This window comes from Festucalex cinctus, chromosome 21 (genome assembly GCF_051991245.1).
Source record: "Festucalex cinctus isolate MCC-2025b chromosome 21, RoL_Fcin_1.0, whole genome shotgun sequence".
Lineage (NCBI taxonomy): Eukaryota > Metazoa > Chordata > Actinopteri > Syngnathiformes > Syngnathidae > Festucalex > Festucalex cinctus.
The window spans coordinates 7,390,184-7,410,871 of record NC_135431.1 but is presented as its reverse complement, the minus strand read 5'-3'; the positions used below and the strand labels follow the sequence as shown (position 1 = coordinate 7,410,871).

General features: G+C 41.9%; 1 protein-coding gene across 1 annotated transcript in view; it reads right to left on the bottom strand.

Annotated features, from left to right (window-relative positions):
* Nucleotides 1-20,688, bottom strand: part of LOC144010073 (forkhead box protein N3-like) — a 220,047-nt gene that overhangs the window by 184,899 nt on the left and 14,460 nt on the right. The window lies entirely within an intron of this gene.

The window sequence follows — 20,688 nt, the reverse complement described above, 5'->3', positions numbered from 1 at the left end:
CGCTGCTATATTTGAACGCACTTCACCATGTTTGGGAGGCGGCTCTCTTCCCACACACACCAGCCTCATAACCATAATCACTATTTATAGCACAACTTGCTAACCTTGCCAGTGTAGTCCAGTTTCATTTTCACTTCATCTGCGGTTGTGGAGCTAACAGAATTGTGTTATTAGACTTTAAAGTGGAAGTTAAAAAATATATATCTGACCTTATAGTGATTTCATAAAGTTGCATGAAAGGGCAAAGGTCAACAGGGAAACTCCAACAAGTGACGTTTACATCGTCAAACCTCAAGCAAGGGGAGCAGCTAACCAATCCCGCTGGAGGAGGGGGTGTGGCTTAACGGCGGAGAGGAAGAGACACCTGAGCACCCTGGCGGTTAAATTAAGAACATAAATATTTCAAGTGTAAATGAAGCGGCGCACTGCGGAGGCCGTAACGTGAGAAAGGACTCGGCCCAGTCCAGATATCAGGTGTCACGCCCGACCACACCCACCTTTGGAAAGGACCGACACGCCACAAAAATGGATATCGTCATTCCCATCTGTATTCCCTGCGCAGAGACACGGACGGATCGTAATTAGGTTGCATGGATTCCGACATCATGTTATTGCAGCCTCACTGCCCATTATGGGCCGTCGAGGGTCGTTTCCCACCATCTTGTGTTAATGCAACACCCTCAATCACAATGCACCACAGCGCCCATCGTCATCCAAACAAACTTAAGAGAAGATCTAAATCAGCCTTTGGTGTCTTTTTCACATCAATCCTTCTTACTTTGTGGCTGATTCTGTCTTTAGTTTTGCTTCATTGGTAGCCATCTTCATTTTTCATTTTGAGTTTTTCTTTCTTAACTGCCCATTATTGTCACAGTCTTCTACGTCACCAAGAGCAATAGACTCATCCATCTTTGATTGTAAAATATTACAAAAGGTGTCACGACAACTGAGCCTCCCCAAACCTCATGCAATATTCACAGGCGATGATATAAGATTACTGCTAATGAAAAAACAAAAAACAAAACAGCATGCTATACAAGGAACTCTTTTAATAACAACTTGCGCCCTGTTCGGCTTCAGAGGAGCAGTCAGCTGGCGGTAACGAGAGGCCACACAGAGAGCGCGCACATCAACACCGCACCCATGGAGTTACCCGTGCAACAGCCACTGCGGGCAGCAGTCACACTCAGTGGACACTTCAATAGGCACAAAAACACATTAACTCATTCACTGCCATTGACGGAAAAAAAAAAAGACATCAAATTTTTTGCTGGTCTGGTAATGAATGTGTTAACCATAATAGCCTTGTTTACTACCTACCATCGCTCCTTACGTTTTCAAAACAGTTTTGTTCCGGAATCATCACAATACTCGCGCAGCCGAGGACACATTTAAAAAATAAATAAATAAATAAATCAAGCTAATGCTAGCTAGAGCCTAATAAAACAGAATGGCACATGTAATGTGATTTTTGTATGCATTATGTTGCTGTCTTAAATGCACACCCTTCAAAAACTTTTCAAAAGTAATTTTTCATTTCTCAGAGTGCACTTCACTCATTCACTGCCATTGACGGAAAAAGACGTCAAATGATGCATTTTTTTGCTGGTCTGGCAATGAATGTGTTAATAAATAACTTTAAAAAAAAATCAAAGTGGCCCTACTTGAGTACATTTTTTAATGACTACTTTTGACTTTTACTCGAGTAATATTTTGAAGTAACGCTACTCTCACTTGAGTACATTTTTTGGCTACTCTACCCGCCTCTGACGCTGATGATTCGAGTCAAACGACAACTAATAATACATAAGCGCAGCAACACCAGCAAAAATTTAACAGGTGGAATCGTCTTTTGGCCTGCGGGTAGCCACATGTTCTTAATCGAAATGTCTCGTGTAGGTTTTTTTTTTTTTTTTTTTTGTCCCCCTCTCCTGCTGACAGTTGGACCTCCTGTCAGTCACCACAGCTGTGGATTAGCGGGCGCTGACGTTTGGGTCCTTCCTGTCAGTACCTTTCACATTGAATATTATATAATTTCACAGTCTCACCATTGTCTTCCAAGCACCCCTTTTGACAGCAGGTTTCCCCCCCTTTTTATTTTTTTAACCCCCTGCAGCACAAAATGTGGCTTGCCACAGCAGGACACAAAAAGTCCGAGTCGGCTTGTTGCCTCAGCCTTTCTTGACATTCAAAAAATGCAGCGTGAATGCAGGAAGAGTGACATGATATTTTTCCTTTAAACATCAATAAAATTAGTAATTATCTATCAAAACAATTAGTCAACCTTTTTACTGACAAATATTTTTAACCTTCGGCTATTATTTAACAACAACAACCCAAAATGTTTTGTTTTTTTTTGTTTTTGAACTACCTCTACTTCACGGAAATTAAAAACCAAAATGCTTTTAAAGAAAAAAACAAAAAAACAAAAACTGAATAGGTTATGAAAAAAAATACATAAATAATGACAATTCCAATACTATTGTAACCCTGTTATAGGCGACATGGTGGCCAATTGATTACATTTTTATGAAATGCACCAGATTTAAATGTTTAACATGTGCACTATTTCACTCGTAGGCCGCAATAAATAAGAAATAGCGACGCGCAAACCAGACTGCCAAGACGATCTTTGTTTAACTGCGTTTTTCCTGGCAGGCCCGAAGAAGTACAAACACTACTTTTAAGTTTGGCGTTATTCAATTATTAAATGTGGAAAAAGGACACATTAACATTAACGGATGAAACAAGACTACTTTTGTGAGCAAACAAGATGGAAGTCTGTTCGTAAGAATCATTTTGATTCAAACTCATTTTTCGTCTTGAGCATCCCAACGGCCTTGCTGCTGCCCTCCCCGTTTTTGCCGCACGTTTTCAATCACATGACGCATCATGGCTGACGTGCAATTGCTGGCTTACTGTATGTCCATTAAGGTTAGCGGCGCATTGCAAAGCTCATCCGTCATGCTCGGGGAGGAAGTGGGGGGGGGGGGGGGGGGGGGGGGGCTTGCAGAAGCAGCCTTTTGCCTTGTCACATCTGCAATGCCTCAGTCGGCTACCACTGCATTATGTTGCATTTGCATCTGCCTCTGCAAGAGTGCCCCCACCCCCTGTTCCCCCCCTCAGCACCTACCTACCTTTGCCTCTCATACATTTCCTTTTTTCGACAGCCTCGAGTGTCACCTTCAGGACCACTCTGCACACTTTGAGGCCAATCTCGATGTAGACAATTGGTCATTTTTTCAAAGATTGTTTGAAAAAAAAAAATGCAGAGGAAACGCATCACAGAGAGGAAATTCCTTGCTGACAAGTTTTTTCAGCCTTCCTTCTCTTCCCCACCTTTTTATGCACACTAACTTTTTTCCTGTCCCTTTGCATCACCCCCTCCCATTTTTTTTTTTTTATTTTTTTTTTTAAACTTGTGACGGGGGTTACCCCGTTCCAGAAATGCTGATGCAAATCATTGCCACCAAGTCAACCCTCACAATATTTGGTGCGAAAGATATTGGCTGTTGACCAGGTAAAGGGATTTAAGATTCTTGACATCGCACAGCCTAAAACCAGTTGAAACTAGATGCTAGTTACATCAGTACATAACAGACACTTGACCTCAGGGTCATGAACCCCAACTTAACAGGTCATGAACTCAAACTTAACCCTGGCGTGGCCCCAGACATGACAGTAAAGTCATTTCGTCGACGCATATTTTACCAGACTAAAACTGGACTAGACAAGACTAAAACCCTCATTAATAATGTAACGATTATCGGCCGGTTGTAACTTTTTGCAACCTCAGTTCCAAAGGAATTGAGCTCCTGTGGCCTGAACATGCCACTGTGGGGGGTGGGGAGCACAAGAACATCCCCCACAAACAGACAAATGCTCTGATTGACACGCGCACGCGCACACACACACAAATCAGGACTGTAAAAGCCTTCTTAGAAACTTGACTTTCTTATTTTGCAACAGAACAATGAATTATGAAATGTTATGTTTGCCATTTGTGAAATGTTGACTCCATGAAATGTCATGAAAATGTTCCATTGCAGTGGCAGATTCTCCACTAAACTTTCATGTGTATGCACGTTTTAACAGTGTAAGCTAGGTAACATTTCATTTGAGGTATTCAATTGTACGTGTTGCATTGATTGAATTCTGACCTTAGAATTTCAACAAACATGGGATCCAGATTCAATCTGATTAGTCTCTACCAAAACCTTCTCTAAGCTGGTAACTTTCCACTGTGGTCTCACCGGCCCCCCTGGTGTGGAGGCCGCCGCCTTCCCAATTTAAAAGCACACTCCCTGCGTGCTGCTCTCTCTCTTCCGCCTCTTCTCCGCTGCTCTTTGGCTCCCGCTTCTTCGCTGCTCCTTGGCTCCTTCCTGGTCTCCATCGGCGCGGCTGCCAGACAAAGGGCTAGCCCAGCTAGCTTAACCTCCAGCACACGGCAACGCACAGAAGCCATCGCGTGTAGCGACAGGCGCAGCGAAACACGCTGCTTTTGGTCCCTGCACAAGGCTCAAACGGATGGTGCCTTTCCAGGCACACTAGGCCTCAAACCAAAAAGGGCCCGTCCCAGCCAGCAGGTTGACCCCGTGACGCTCAGTTGGCCAGCCGGACGACCTGTCTCTCCCTCTCCTGAACTGAACCTTCTTCATCCCTTCTTCAAACGAGCTTGTCGAGTCTCCATCCAGGGTCCTGCTTCTCAGACCAACCCCATCTGTAAGTGCAACTTTGCAGGCCTTTGCCCTAGTACAAATTGGTGCAAACTAGGTTGATTGTGGGTCCCATGTTGGTTTGATTTAAGAAGTCTATCACCTTGGTTAAGACCGTTTCTCTTTTCTTCTTTTCTTCTCCTTTGATTATTTTTTTTATTATTTTAGTTCTCGTTTCATTTCCTATCATAGTAGTTAGTTTTGCTTCTTGAAATTCTAAGTAGATTATCCCACCTAGGTTAGAGAATAAACGTGCACAAAACTCAACCCCTGGTTTACTGTGTGTGTGTTTCATCAATTTATAGTGACCTCTAAGCTGAACAAAGAACTCACAAAATTGTAGTAAGGGCACAACCTTCATTTTAATGACTGATTCAACGAGGTTCTCATCTGTTATCCTGATAAAATTATCAAAAAGAGATGTGGTGCTCCGCAGGCAAGCTCAACTTAATTTAAATATTAAGTTTGAGTCTCCTTCAATTAATGAGCCAATTGATTATTAATTTAATAATTAACAATTATTGATTTAATAATTAATTGGACCGATTTCCCTTACATAATGGTGCCCCTTTGGTGAGGCCAATTTATGTTACATATTTTGTGAAACACACACATGTAACAATCCAAAAACAGCTTAGTGCAGCGTGTTCTTCTGGGAAAATTTCAGCTCGTTTCTATAGCAACCTAACTAAAACTTTATGCCAGAGCCAATCCGCTGTATAAAAGCAGTGTATTTGAAGCGCTAAATAACAGTCTAACGACTAGTTATTGAGAAGAGAATGAATTTGTCGACTATGTGAATGTTACACACACAAAAGTGGAAGAGTAACGATCACATTTTTTCTATTGCATGAAAAAAACTTTTTAGGCCTGGGAATGTTTTTCTAACTCGTCACGAATTCTGATTGGGTTAAAAATATATTCCAAACCTCACGTGGCGCAGTCAGCTTAGCTACCTGATTACGTTACAAGCCTTTAGGCTGAGGAAATAGTCTAGTGCACGAAATTCTGCATTCAGACCACCATTTGAGTCACAGCACATTTCTCAAGGTGTTAAGTTGACTCCCTTTTGTTGGTTAGCGTAAGGCACATGGTGCTAAAACTGCTAGCCTTTTGTGTAAAACACACGTGTTAAGATCCGCCATCTTTGGAGGCGTATCCTTAACTTAACTGGGATTCAGGTAACCACCCCTTGAAACCAGTCGACCAATAAACTAATTTGAGGGGCGGGCCCAACGGCCAGACTTCCAAGTCGCTCCTCATTTGGCTGTGGCCTCCAAGAGAGGATCACGTCTCACCACGTGACCCCCCACTGAGAGCCCAGTCTCTGCCAAATTGTAGCACTGAATAACTAGTTATACAGTTCGCTTAAATTGTTGAAATTAGATTTCCATCTGATTAACACTAAAGTGTACTGTTTGCTTAATACTCATATTGCTACACGGCCAGCTGCCAAACTACAGCTAGTATAGTTGACTCCTGCTTTCTAGCAACCCACGTGTGAAGAGGGACACATCGCAGCCCCCCTCCCCCCCCCCCGTGAGCCTACTGTCTGCCTTCTTCAACATCGCATTCAAAGCACTTTATAATTTAAATAATCAAGTTACCGTGATTTGAAACTAATCGAGGGATTTAAATTACTACTGTACCGTCCTAACCTATGATTCTTACTGGATTTAAGACAATTTAACATCACGTGTCTTCACCACTCTTAAACGTTACATTATAATATTTTTCTTACTCCTGTTTCACCAAGTGTTAACATTGAGTTTAGGGTTAATATTTTTGTACGTTTTGCACTTTTTAATCTTCATTAATTCCGTCGTGTTTAATGAATTAACACCGTTTTACAGTAAGTAGTAGTTTTTCCCTTTCCCCTCGACGCGAGTCCTTAGAGGATACTAGCATCGCGATATAAACCTATGGGAATTAAAACGTTTCCGTGGTTTCCGCTCCTTGATTTATTTAAATTATAATTATTAGTGTCTTCTTGATAATTCGGCGTCAGTGCCGCGCATAACAACACGCGCGATTATCCGTAAGGAGTGAATTTAACGTGTTTGACAGATTGACAGCTGGTGACATACGCACGCGCAACTTCCGGTGACGTGCCATTCATTGACAAAGTTTACGTTAGCGGCGTCTTGCTAACAACTTTGCTTGCCAAGTGCTACGATTTTAAAACTTGTGCAAGGTATTTAAACACTCGTTTTAAGACACATTCTGTGTCACTTACGAGCGACGGAGTGGTTTTGTCTATGCGGTAAAGTCATAAAACTTTATTGATCGAACAAAAGTACGACTCTATACTACACACAGGAGCCTCGTTGCGTTTTAAACGCCGACGGCGTCCTCCTGTGGCTATTCACGGTACCGCAGCCGAGGAACTTTTGCCAACAAAATTAAAACGCTTGATAACTTTAATTATTGACTAACCAAAGAGTTTGTTTAAATAATTAACCACCGTTTTCAAGTACTTAATTTTGTTTTAATTAAAAGCAACACTCAACCAGTAGTGTATAGCTTTTCTCGTTGTAGTAAAAGTGTTTACCCAATTTTTAGGCACTTTTGGAAACCTCTATTGAATTAAATGTAATTTTAATTTAATGTGACTGTCCTTAGTAGACTTTTGTTTCCTAAAACCTGTAACCTCAAATGTATGCTGTGGTTAATAGTAATTTAGCAGACTAAATTGCTTAACACAATACTTTGTTGAGGGTTCTCAATTGTTTAATGCATTGCCATTTAAAATAATTGGTAACATATTTGGATACCATCCTTTAATCTGTGCCTTAAGAATTTTGGTAAAACAGTTTGAATCAACTAATTGAGCCCAAAAAGCCAATCTTTAAGCATTAAGCATTTCCAGCATTGTCTAATTGGCTAACAATTAGTCCTTCCAAATTGAGTAAAGTGAGCTTACGCATATCTTGGATATCATAACGCTACTTTTAACAATGGATGCTTTGGAAAATGCCCTTGCGACCGTGACTAACAATCTCATTCCAGGCTATGCCGACGCGACAGCCAGCGCTAGCGCAGAGATTCTTGACACTAACATTGCGCAATTCGTTTGCGACGCTCAACAAGGGTCGTTAACCCACGAAGATATGGCACAAATCCTCAGCCGACTAATGGTGAATTTAGTGGCTAGGTGGAAATTGAGTGACCATGAGCTTGAACAAGTGAAAAGCGTTCTGACAGCAGAACAGCAAATTCACGCCCAAGTTAGCAGCAAGCTAACCGAGTTGGAAGCATGGTTGCATGAATCTGACCGCGTGGACTTGGGAAACCAAGTTACAAAATTGACACAGGAACTTAAAGTGAGTACACAAACTGCCCGCACGCATGAACAAAATTGGCATAATGCCACATCTGAAATTCGTGAGCTAAAAGAATGCATTGCAGAACTATCAAATCAGCACACTGAAGCCCATTGGATTGATCTCCAAACTGATCGTGAATTTGATAAGTACTTGCTAGCTCTCGCGAATGATGAAATTGCGGAATTAACTCAAAAGATTAGACTTTTGAAAAATGAACGCACTGAAGGAAAAAGGCAGACGTTTCGCTTGAAATCTCAGTTGATGGCAATGGAAGAAAAACTCCGGCGATTGCAGCATCCATCCTTCAACACTGGCCGGGATGACGAGTCATCCCAGGCTGAATCAAAATTGCAGCAAGTCCCACAAGGTAACACCAGGTGTCCATTGACACCGTCCCAAACCACTGCTTTGGAGGTCCCCGTTCAGGACCTGTCTCAGGTGAACTCTCCTTTGCATTTTGATCCACTTGTGGTGCACGCACCTGTTCCTTTTTCAGACGCTGCCACGTTGTCTGATGTGCTGCAGACTTCCTCTGCAAATCTTGGACCTGCTTCTCAGCCACCTGTGCCACTTCCGGTTCCCACTCGCTCCATGGCAAGCACTTCTCCAATTGCCGCTCAACACACACGGGGGCCCCCTCCCTCTGCAGTGTCACTGAGAGGAGCAAGCTCACCTGTCTCCGTGCTTCCACCAAGAAGCACACTTCTTGTTTCGGCACCCCCGCTAGGCGCCACGCCTTCTTGTGCGTCTCCAGTTGCTGCCAACCTTCCTTCTCCTGCTCAACAAGCAGATGCTTCTTCACCTCATCATGTGGCGCAACCAGGCATGTCTACAAAAGAGTTAGACACGATTGCCAAGCACATTCAGAAATTTCAGCCAAAACAAGATTGCTCTGATAATACTTCTGTGTACCTCAAAGACCTTGATTTTCATTTGAGGAGATTCCCACAGGCAACAACGGAAGACAAGATTTACCTCATGAAATTGACGTCCACTCGAGAAGTAAGTGATTGGATCGACCGCCAGCCGATCCACATCTTGAATGATTATCGAGCACTGTGTCACGCATTGTCTCGTGAATTTGATGGCCCAGTATCAGCAATGAGCTTTCTTGCTGCCTGGTCAGTAAAACAAGGCCGAAAGGAATCACCCAGCCTGTATTATAGTCGCCTGCGCAAGGCATACTTTGGGCATCGTAACGAACCCAACATGGAAGAACAGGTAGAATTCAAAACACTATTTTTGAACAACCTCCACCCAAACACAAGCCGCCTCTTGGGCGTGACAACTTGTCCTCGCACGCTAAGTAGCCTAGAGCTACGTGAACTTGCATCCAAGGCCTTTGTGTTTTTACGCGAAAACGCTGCTAAATCAGTGGAATCCTCTGTTTACCATGTTGCAGGTGGTTCAGACGAGGTCGAACGACAGTCCGAATCACAGCAAAGCGACGATGACATCGCCGCTTCCCCATCAAATCCTGCACAACGGCCTCAAAATGGTTCTCATCAGAAGCACCAGTACGGCCGCAGTGCACCTGCGCGGTTGAGTCATAGCTCCAGCCGTGGTTGTGAACGGGAGAAACCCTTTGCGAAAACAAAACCTCGCAAAAAGAAACCTCCCCGCACAAATAGTCCTCAGGAGCCCCCATCCACGTCAGGTGACTCCTCAATTGACAGCAACATCTGGACAAAAGTTCTTGATGGGCTGCGCAAATTGTCCAACGACAGTCAACCGACAGCCATCAATGAGCCAGAGGTGTCGGACAACACCGTTCTTTCAGTCCAACTGGATCCAGCACCTTCTTTGCCTTCTGCCAGTGCACCTGTTACCGAGTCGAATCAACCATTCAAACAGCTCTTAGGTAACCTCAAGATTAAAGGTGCATCGCGTAAGTTCTATTTGAGGACGACACTTGAACAAACATTAGACTATGACGCTTTGGTTGATCCTGGCGCTGACATTACAGTAATGTCCAACACGCTCTTCAACCAACTTCAAGCCATGCTGAAGAACAGTGGCCGGATGCTCCGCCTCAACCACTGCTCATTGGAGATCGGTGCGTTTGCACTGACTAACACCCATCTGGACTCCATGGCAACGTTACACTGGACGATTGGACCACACAAATTGGTCCACCCTGTGTACGTGTCTGCTGTGGAATCAGTCCCGCTCCTCATTGGTCAAGATCTGCTGGGCCGCTTCAAGCCCCTGATAGATTACGACCGACGCAAAATCTGGTCACAGGTGCGGCAGCCTCTGCCAGCAGCACCGCTGACCAAAACTGCCAATTGTTATGCGGTAAGCCTAACAGAGCCTTCTTGTGAACCTGTTCTGAGTGTACAAAACTCACACCAGGACTCTCACCCAGCTCAAGGGGGGACCATGCCTGTTGTCTCCGAGATGCCCTCAAGAGGTCACCTTCGCAACACCAGCTCTCCCCTCGGCCAAGTTGAACATCCCACTCAGGGTGTACAACTCTGCCACCTTACGGAATGCGACTTGGATTGCACCTCCGAGCTACGCATGACACAAATTGAGGCCGTTGTCCTCACTTTTGAAGCAAACCATTCAGCTTCACCGCGGACTTTGAACTTGAAATCGCACTTGAAATTGTCATCGAACAACCCAAACAACACAGTGGTTGTTCTTTGCAATCTGCTTCTGAGCAATTTGTTACCCACCCTGCCCACCCTTGCAATGCAGATGGTGCGCACCACTGCCCTGCCATTTACTGCCCCCGCTTTCGCGCCTGCAGTACTTCTTTTGGGCCACACGTTGTCAGCCTTTGTGCTCAACAACACTTATCTGATTTCAATGAACTTGCAGTCCATTGTTCTTCTCTTGCTTTTGCTCATTGTGTGGCTCACCGCCGCCGCGTGCCTTCCTCGTTCGCCTGTCGACGGCTCACCTGTTCATGCCAAGACATTCGCTTTTGGGGGTCACCTTTTGCTTCCTGTCATGGGCTTTCTTCTTGCTCCTCCGCGGACCGCACATCTCTGCCGTTCGTGGCTCCACATAGCCGAAGGGGGGGTCATGACATCATACGCCCATGACATGACACATAGCTGTCAAAGGGAGGTCATCACAACAGGACTGGACCAGCCAATCAGGTCCAACCTCCATGACCTCACTTCCTTGGTTACAATTGAGGGACGAACCTCGCCCACCTTTGTTGACCACCATCAGCAGGTACAAGATACACCTGTGATTCTTCCTGTGGTTCATCCAAGATGACTTGGAGCTTTTAGCTCCCACCCATCAGGCACCTATGGGTGCATTTGCCTTTCCAACTGATGCAGGACCCAAACGGTCCCTTCCCAAACAGTGGTTTCAGACACCCTGGCGCCTAATGGCTAACACATTTTTGCTGCTGTTGTGTATGAATGCGCTAACGACATATTTAAAGTGGCTAGGGCCAAACCTAACCGCCATAACGCCATTGAATAGCCAATTAAATTTGTGCTTCACCCATTCGCACACCTGCACTCATACGTATGACACCATGTGCATAAACAAACTTCCTAGAAAGTGTACAGTGACTCAAATGATCTTCAGCAGACTCCCCAAACGACTAAAGCGATTGGTAAGAAATGTGCTTTTAGCTACTGCTTTTATTAGCTTCTTATTTAAAATAAGAACCTTAACTGTTAACGCTGTTAGTCCAAACACCGTTAACTTTAAAATGGCAAAACACGCGAGTCACGACCGAGATTCCTTTTGCCTAACAACGCGTAGCAAACAAATTACCAATCTACCGTCTCCCGACAAAACAACCAAAAGGACTACGCTGGTCCTCAATCTGCCTAGCATCACGCTAAGCTGAACCAAACTAACCACGAGACAGTTTGTTTCTTCTCGGTGTCCCAACCAGAGCACGCTCACACGCAAGGTGTGACCGCGCTGAGACTTGACATGCTGCACTAATCTGTTTGATACATCAACAGCTCAGTTGTGAGAACGTCTTCTCGGCCTGCATGCTCCCTTAATACAGCTTTCTTTTGCCCTAGGAAGATCCAAAGTCATAGTAAGAACCGAAAGTGCCCCCTTTCAGTCACATTGACATGACATTCCTACACAGGCCTTTAGACAACTATTGGACTTCTATTTTTCACTCTCGTGTTCTTCTCCTGTTGCGTCTGTTACTTTCCCCTTCCACTCTATACACGACACGTTGTGTAGACCTAGAGGGAAAGATAACATCATAGCCAACTGCCGAGTCTAGCTTTAGCAAAGGGAGGGGAGGGGTGGGTTTGCACCAACTTTGTACTCTGGTAACTGCATTGTTGCGCTTCACCTGTCCACCTGCCGATGCCACGTCTAGAAGTGCCGACCGAAACGTTCTGTCGAAGAACGTTTCCATCGCCAAAGGGAGGATCTGTAACGATTATCGGCCGGTTGTAACTTTTTGCAACCTCAGTTCCAAAGGAATTGAGCTCCTGTGGCCTGAACATGCCACTGTGGGGGGTGGGGAGCACAAGAACATCCCCCACAAACAGACAAATGCTCTGATTGACACGCGCACGCGCACACACACACAAATCAGGACTGTAAAAGCCTTCTTAGAAACTTGACTTTCTTATTTTGCAACAGAACAATGAATTATGAAATGTTATGTTTGCCATTTGTGAAATGTTGACTCCATGAAATGTCATGAAAATGTTCCATTGCAGTGGCAGATTCTCCACTAAACTTTCATGTGTATGCACGTTTTAACAGTGTAAGCTAGGTAACATTTCATTTGAGGTATTCAATTGTACGTGTTGCATTGATTGAATTCTGACCTTAGAATTTCAACAAACATGGGATCCAGATTCAATCTGATTAGTCTCTACCAAAACCTTCTCTAAGCTGGTAACTTTCCACTGTGGTCTCACCGGCCCCCCTGGTGTGGAGGCCGCCGCCTTCCCAATTTAAAAGCACACTCCCTGCGTGCTGCTCTCTCTCTTCCGCCTCTTCTCCGCTGCTCTTTGGCTCCCGCTTCTTCGCTGCTCCTTGGCTCCTTCCTGGTCTCCATCGGCGCGGCTGCCAGACAAAGGGCTAGCCCAGCTAGCTTAACCTCCAGCACACGGCAACGCACAGAAGCCATCGCGTGTAGCGACAGGCGCAGCGAAACACGCTGCTTTTGGTCCCTGCACAAGGCTCAAACGGATGGTGCCTTTCCAGGCACACTAGGCCTCAAACCAAAAAGGGCCCGTCCCAGCCAGCAGGTTGACCCCGTGACGCTCAGTTGGCCAGCCGGACGACCTGTCTCTCCCTCTCCTGAACTGAACCTTCTTCATCCCTTCTTCAAACGAGCTTGTCGAGTCTCCATCCAGGGTCCTGCTTCTCAGACCAACCCCATCTGTAAGTGCAACTTTGCAGGCCTTTGCCCTAGTACAAATTGGTGCAAACTAGGTTGATTGTGGGTCCCATGTTGGTTTGATTTAAGAAGTCTATCACCTTGGTTAAGACCGTTTCTCTTTTCTTCTTTTCTTCTCCTTTGATTATTTTTTTTATTATTTTAGTTCTCGTTTCATTTCCTATCATAGTAGTTAGTTTTGCTTCTTGAAATTCTAAGTAGATTATCCCACCTAGGTTAGAGAATAAACGTGCACAAAACTCAACCCCTGGTTTACTGTGTGTGTGTTTCATCAATTTATAGTGACCTCTAAGCTGAACAAAGAACTCACGAAATTGTAGTAAGGGCACAACCTTCATTTTAATGACTGATTCAACGAGGTTCTCATCTGTTATCCTGATAAAATTATCAAAAAGAGATGTGGTGCTCCGCAGGCAAGCTCAACTTAATTTAAATATTAAGTTTGAGTCTCCTTCAATTAATGAGCCAATTGATTATTAATTTAATAATTAACAATTATTGATTTAATAATTAATTGGACCGATTTCCCTTACAATAAACAATAACTGGGACTAAATCAGTACGTATTTTCATTGACTAATGAAGACGAGATGAAAATGTACTTCATGAACAAAACAAAAAAATATACATTTTAAAATCTTGTCTCTGCTAATCAAGTCAGTCAAACGTCTCGATAAAATCCTTCGAACATACTGCAAAGTCATCCAGACATCTGAATAAAGTCGCTCAAACGTACAGTATATTGATAAAGTTGCTCAAACATATTGGTAATGTTGTCCGAACGCGTTTATAAAGTCGTTTGATCATATTGGTAACGCGTAAGCTAAATGCTAAAAGCATATTTCGACAGGTGGATTCACCCACATTGAAAGCAACGCTGACATCCGTTTTATCCTTTAAAACTACGAGTCATTCCAATTGACATTTGTAGCTGCTGTGCATACATTGCAGATAAGCTTTTCCTCCGTGCCCCTTTTGAATGCGCACACGAGTTCACACAGGTCTGAGTGGGGCGGACGAACTGCAATTTGCATTCACTTGCTTCGGCTGACCTGCTGGCTTTCTTCCTCAGACCGTTAGATTTTGCAAACACAGACTTGTAGTGGATTTCTTGTAGGCTGAAATGGCGACATTTTAGGCAGACAGACTGCCTGGCTGGCTCTGTTTGATTGGTCAAATGGAGTCAAAGCCGGTCAATAGTCATTATGTTGGATTGGTGAAACCGGGACATGTGACCAAGTCTCTGAGGAAGCCAAATAGACAGCGAGTCATGAAGATACAAATACAAGTAACAGAGTTTCTTCTCCACAAAAACGCACAAAGTACAAATTATCCAAAAAGTTACTTAAATAACTGTAATGGAGGAAATTAGCTAGTTACTATCAGGGTTATTATAATACTTGTGATTTTTCCATCATAGTTCGTTTTTTTTTTATTTTTTTTTTATTTTATTTTTATAGAATTTAGCTTTAGTATGACTAAATAACTAGTTTTATGAACTGTCAATTGTCTTTAGCTTTCATAAAATATCACTTGCTATTTTCTGTTTTTTGAAAGCTCTTGTTATTGTTGTTATTATTATTATTATTATTATTATAAATTTCTATTACTGTACCTACTGTTGCTGCTTACATTTTTAAAACAGGTTTGTTATTTTCATCCTCTGTGGATGACAGCAGGACAGTCACAATGTTAGTGAAGCTATTGAACCGTGCAGTGATAGCATAAAAGTCAAGTTAATGTTAGCTAGCGCCTTATTATTATTATTATGAAAATTTGCTATTACTGTACCTACTATTGCTTCTTACATTTTAAAAACAGGTTTGTTACTATTTTGTGGATGACAACAGGACCGTCACATACGTTAGCGAAGCTATTGAAACGTGCAGTGATCGCATAAAAGTGGAGCTAATGCTAGCTAGCGCTTAAAAACAGCATGCCGCAGGTAATGCGATTTTTGAACTCAATAAATGTTACTTGTGTACTTATGTACACAACTCGATTGACACAAAATGTCTACCCTTAAAAGTAGTGTTATAGTTCACCTTTCAGAATCACTCGTTTTGTAACGGTAGTTATTTTGTTAGTTTTCCTTAAACATGGTAAAAATCAACAAAGCAATTATAAATGGTTGATATAATGTACAGTTACTTATTGAAAACTGCCAACAGTCACAAGGCAAATAGTGACCCCCGTGTGCCACTAACTTGAACCACAAGAACAATCGGTCGTCAACTGACCACACTTAACCATTAATGTGATGTTTTCACTTTTTTTTTATCATTAATAATTAACCATTAATTAATGTGACGTTTTCACAAATTGGACGTTGACACTAAGAAACAAGTGGATGAAACTATTTCTATTTCTATTTCTGGAACTGAATTATTAGCTGCAAATTTGTGTCTTTGCATAGCTAGAAATGTTTAATCCACCAAATAAATGCGAAATGATCTCCTGAGCATGAATCAACTAATGATGCAGCTCGACTCATCCGGCATACATTTAGACGCATTCAAGCTACGGTCGACAGGTCGAATATATTTCATCTCCCCGAGGTCACCAACTCTGAGGAAAAATGTGCACAAATTGCTTGCGGATGAGACGTGGTTGTCCCGGGCTTGTGTCATTTAAGAATGACAGAGGTCACCGTGCCCATGGGAGGAATTTTTTTTTTTTTGCAGCTATGCCACAGTGGATTGACCTCTTAACTCGTTGTTGTTCTTATTTTTTTTCTGTGTTTTTTTTTACTGTGAGAAAGAAAATAGATGGATGGCCTTATTTCGATATGTGCCTCTCTAAAATCGTGTCCGGCCAACTGAACACACGCAGACTTCAATCAAGGTGGACAAACAACTGGAGGATAATCAAAAGAAATGGAAAATGGTCCGAACAATTATGTCCTGCTGTGATAGGATACATTTTTCTTTTCCTTTATGGAGCAAGAAACCATATTTGGTGATTTAACCTTAGCCAATCAGAAGCTAACAATTGGAAAAGAGAAAAGTCCAAACATAAAGTAATACATACGTTTCTGTATGTTGCACATACATAATGTAAAAACGCTGAGGGAAATCATTGTATTCAAGTCAGGTGCAGTTAGCGAATGGCAACACAAGATGGCCGCACTCGGCAATATAGCTAATAAAACAAAACTTGACGGCAAGTGAAGTAACTCTAAATTCAGATTTTGCTGTAAATTGAATGAAGCCATAAAATAAATAAATAAACAAATAAAATTGTTCATTTAAAAAAAAAAATCCTCAATAGGGCAAGGCTGTGAACAAGGGTTATTATTATAGAAAACTAATGAAATAAAAATAAAGAAAAATTTGAAAAAAATTTGTTAAAATAAAATTTGAAAAAATGCTTAAAAAAAAAATATGTGAAACTATAGCTTATGTTAGTACAAGTAAATATAATTCTAACGAAAATGTTAATTAATATCAAACATTTGCTTTCAGAATTCATTTAAAGGTACTTATTTTGGTATTACTATACGCCCGTACAGAAGAACGAAGTTCAGTTATAAGAGAATTGCAGTTTACTTTATTATACAACACTTAGTGACTTTTCTTTTATTAATTGCAGTCGACAACTACTCCATATTTAAAAAACTGGTAAAAGTACCGGGAATTAAATAATAAAAAAATAAAATAAAATAAAAAAAAAAGTCATGGGAGAAAAACAAAAACAAACCTATAAACCTGCTGCAAATTGAATTGAAAAACAAAGTCAAAATAAAATAAAAACTACCGGTAACTAAGATAAAAAAAAATAAAAAATAAAATAGATAAAAAAACTATTACAACCCTGTTGTGAACAATGAACCGCAATATTGCGAGAAAGTATTGTGATAAAATACAGCAAATTGATATATTAACTCATTCAATCCCAAAAATGTGTAAAAATATTTGTTATAATACTTTGTCCTTCTCTCCCAAAACATTTTTACATAAGTTTGTGTTTGTTTTTTTTGTTTTTTTTTGTTTTTTTTTTTAATGCAAGAGCATATAGAAGATATGATAGAAAATGGCTGGGAGTGAATGAGTTAATGTAAATATATGTAGGCCTACTCTATTATCCAAAAAAAAAAAAAAAAAAAAATATCGGTTACCAGCTATTTTTGTCAATTCAAGGGAAAGAGTGCAACTGGACGATCTGTTCATTTGATCCATTAACAGTGTAATTGCTATTTTTACCAGCCTTTTTCAATAACCAAAACTGTGATTGTACCTACACTTTGCTAACAATTTGAAAACAAAAGATTCCCATCATTCCCCATCAACCCAGTTTTATGCGAATAAGAACGCGAATGCCTTTGTAACAGGTACAACGAGCATGAGACGAGGCTGGAAAACGGCACCCAGACTCTCCGCCGCACACGCCCACACACGGGACGAGTCACCAGGTGGGCGGCTGGCGGCGCGCACTCATTGGCCGGTTGAGGCCGCCTGTCTACTGGAAAGCGGCGACAGGATGTGCTTTCTCCCGATCGAGAAAAAAAAAAAAAAAAAAAAAAAAGAGCACCATGACTTCCATCTTCGCATCCTCTGCCCTCAAACCGAGCTTTGCTTCCGTTATGAGCAGAGGCTGAATCACACCGGAGCATCACTTGAACAGAAATAGTCCGCATCGGCGTTCACAACTTTACTGGGCTTTGAAAGGGCCAGGTGGGATTTTGGAGAAAACTTTGCCTGACCTGAGGTCACTCTTACGTCATTTAACTCATTAGCTCCCAAAAACGTATAAATACGTCATATTTTAAATGTCTTAAGTGTCCCAAAGACGTATTTATAAGTTTTTTTTGTTTTTGTTTTTTTTTATGCCAGAGCATAGAGAAGGCTTTTATGCAGTCTCTCTACTGCAGAAAATGGTTGAGTGGCAGCAGAGTATAAGAGATCAACCAGGCCATGTTAAAACTCCCACAGTTTTCCCACAGTTCTAAGCAGAATTGTGAAAAACGATGAAACTTAGCCATGTTCTATTGCTAATTGCTGCACAGTGGAAACAGATAGGAATATACTTTTACCCCTGATAATAGAAGAGACTCTAATCTCTCTATTGGTATGTTCCATATTTTTATAGCTATAGAACATAATATTTCACGGGCCTTGAAAAATCAGTCAAAATCCAGGAAAACACTTAAGTGAAAATGGTTGGGAGTGAATGAGTTAAAAAAGCACGAAAACACACGAAGTGATCATAAAGTGAAGCCAGTGGGGTCAAAGTAATCACACAAGACAGTGTTTGTATTGTTGTTTATATGGCCGGAGAAGCGACTGATTCACCGGACGCTTCCTAACAAGGGACGCTTTTGTACGCGCTTACACAACAGTCACATTCAAAAGAAAAAGACCGACTGGACACAAGCCTTCATATCCAACTTCCATTTCAAAAAGTAGCTAGCAAGCGCTACATAACCAACTTCCTTTGTGAAGGGATGGCAGTAGGGTGGGGTGTTTTGTTTGTTAGCATTGTTAGCATTGCAGCGCCAATCTGTTTTCTTGTTTTGTTTGGACAGTCGGCAACACGTTTAAATGCGCACTAATGTACCAACAACCACAGTACAGGCCACAAATGCGCCGCGTGGGCAGCCAAGTAGGTCTGTGTGGCGCGAGCACTTCAATTAGAAAGCTTTGACTTTCTGTCACAAGTATACGACGACAGTGTGACGACTTGGCGTCCATCTTAAACCGGTTTCATGGTCATGTGGAAAACAACAACAAACTAAAGAGAGGGCTCTATTTTCGTTGTCGTTTCTATTTAGTTCATTTTATTTCCCATGAATGTACGCTCCAGACGTCTCTCGAATTACCACCCAGAAAATGTAATGATGAGCTATTCATTAAACACACAAAAAAAAAAGCTTTGTGGTCCGATTAGCAGACGCAGTGCTACTGTTTTTGGCAGCCATCCATAGCGTTTAATAAAGGCTTTGGATTTATACAAATCACTGGCGTTGGGCCGAAACCTCATGGGTCCCAATTTGGTAAATTTATTTAAAAAAGAAAACAAAAAAATCCACATGTGGATGCTATTTTTTTTTATACAAATTATTGACCAAACAAAAGTGTTGAAAATGATTCACTCTTTGATGATGCAATATTAATGGTTGAACTACGGAAGACGATAAGGGGCCAGTGAAGAGGGGGGAAAAAAAAAAAAAAAGGTTGCCAGGAATCTGACTTTCAAAGTGAGAATTCTGACTTTATTTTCAGAATTCTGACTCCCCCCCCACAATTCATACCTCCACGTCATCAAGTCAGAATTCTGACTTTAAAGTCTGACTGTCAAATTTTTATCTTGTTTAAATTCTTGTGATTTTGTCCAAAAAATAGCTTTTTCTTTGAATTGTGATAACGAAGTCGTTTATGAATATTTTTTTCAATTTCAACCACTCAAAATGTTCAGTGGCACCAGACCTATCTATACATATATAGTTTTTATTTATTTATTCATTTATTTTTAATGCTCCTATGGACAAATAAGAGCAGTATTATTTTTAATAGCAAGACTAACTATGCTGTACATATATAGAAAATAAAATTAATTTGAATATTTCATATGACATAGAGGCTTGAATAAGATTAGAAGTCATGAAAGCAGAATATTTTTTTGCATGCATAGTTTTTACACAATGGCAGTTTTCTGAATAGAACTAAATTCTTGCGATTTCATCCAAAATATGACTTTTCCTTTGAAGTCATAACTAAGTCATTTATGAATATTTATATTAATATATATATATCGCACAAAGAGTCTGCATTTGCTAGAATGTCTTCTTCAGCTATTCTTCAAACTCACAGATGCATAAAAAGCAACAGACAAAAAGGCCTGCAAACATACGAGAGTGCTTAAAGGCATTCTGTGTGGTAAATGGAGCTGCAGCATCTACAGTTACGCCGGTCCAGTCTTAACAGAGGCTCGGCCGATAAGCACTCACAAATGGGCACAGTTTGTTCATCTAAAAATAACCTTTTATGCCCGATTCCTCTGGGATATGGAGAGTTAAATTGTAAGGACACAGCGTACGCGTCTCTCCGGGCCGTCCTGATCCCTCGACTGTTCGCTTGATGACGCCTAGCTGAGCACCTCGCAAGCGCGTCCGTTTGGTATTCGCGCGTGCGCTTCCTCCGCGGTTGCCACGGCGACCTCCAGGGGAACTTGGAGGATAAAAAAAAACAAAAAACAGAGACGACGCCAGCGGCCCACTGAAATTTGCCACCGCCGCGGCCTCTTCGGTTTCCTCCGACGCAGCTGAACTTAGCAAATCGCAATCGCGGCG